Source organism: Austrofundulus limnaeus, unplaced genomic scaffold (genome assembly GCF_001266775.1).
Source record: "Austrofundulus limnaeus strain Quisiro unplaced genomic scaffold, Austrofundulus_limnaeus-1.0 Scaffold68, whole genome shotgun sequence".
In the NCBI taxonomy this organism is placed as follows: Eukaryota; Metazoa; Chordata; class Actinopteri; order Cyprinodontiformes; family Rivulidae; genus Austrofundulus; species Austrofundulus limnaeus.
Genome location: NW_013952470.1, coordinates 1,844,821 through 1,846,191, shown reverse-complemented (window position 1 = coordinate 1,846,191; position 1,371 = coordinate 1,844,821).

The window sequence follows — 1,371 nt, the reverse complement described above, 5'->3', positions numbered from 1 at the left end:
TAAGTCTGTTGTTGAGAGCGTCATCATCTCTTCTGCCATCATCTGTTGGGGCAGCAGCATCAGAGCCAGGGACCTAAAAAGGCTAAACAACCTGATAAAGAAGGCTGGTTCTGTTCTGGGGACGACTGTGGAATCTCTGGAGATGATGGTGCAAAGAAGGATTTTACATAAAATCAAGAACATTGTGGACAACCCTGACCATCCTCTTCATAAGACTGTCATAGAGAAGTAGAGTGTCTTCAGTCATGTTTTGTCTTAAAGGGGCAATATCATGTAAAATCAACTTTTTTGAGTTTTATATCATGTTATGTTATACCCTCCTAAAAACATGTCCAAAGCCTTGCTCTGACTCATTCATGCATGTTTGAGAAATCCTGCAGCGTTTTTATGAAGCCATGCTGAGGAGCAAAACGACAGCTGGGGACCAGAAACACCCCTGGGACGTGTCTTTAAGCCGAACTTCCTCACAGCAGAGCCCCCGCCCCTTCCCCACACACCCCGCCCATGACTCCTGCAGGCTCTCTGGTGAAAGTGAAACTTAACTGTCTGCTGAGCTCTCAACATTAGTTCTCAATCAGTGAAACTCTTTTCAGATTAAAAATACCTTTGAGGAAATGTATTTTCAGATGCCAAGTAAACTGCATCATAGCACACTCGCGACCCCCCACCCCCGCCAAATGGGATGGGACAGAAGAGGAAGGTGGTTCTTAAAGAGACAGAGGCCAATTTCAAGGTGTTTGGAAGAGGAAGAGATGAGAAGATAAGTTTATTTTCTATTTAAACATAAAAACAGCATTTTAATAACAGCTAAAGGTGACTTTATTATGGTATAGTATTTAAATATATGCCTGAGAAATACATAATATTGGCCCTTTGAAGAGTACTCGAAACTGGAGCTTGGACTGATGAAGAAACAGGAAATTGACAATGGAGGTAAAAAGGTAAGTGAGTTTATTTACAGTGACTGGTTCCGGATCTTGCTGTTAGGGGGTAAAACAGACTGTTTAGAGACTTCTTCCTTCAGATGGATCTTGTAATCAGAAAATGTTTGTTCTTGTCTCTTACACAGGCGAGGAGGCTGGCATGGAAGAGGAGGTCTGCGGAGGTTCTTCGAAGGTCTTTACACAGGTAATCTCAGAATATTTGTTGCAGTGAGAGAGGCAGGATGGAGGATAAGGTTGGGCATCATTTCAATTTGAACGGTTCCGATTCCAATTTCGATTCCTTTTTTATTCAGATTCCTAACGATTCCGATTCTTTTAAGAGGCTTTAAAGGCACAGTGTGTAGGATTTGTTGTTTTCAGCGACATCTAGTGGTTGAATCATCTTCCCTGGTCCTCCCCCCACCCCCACCCCCTTCCAAACACAAAG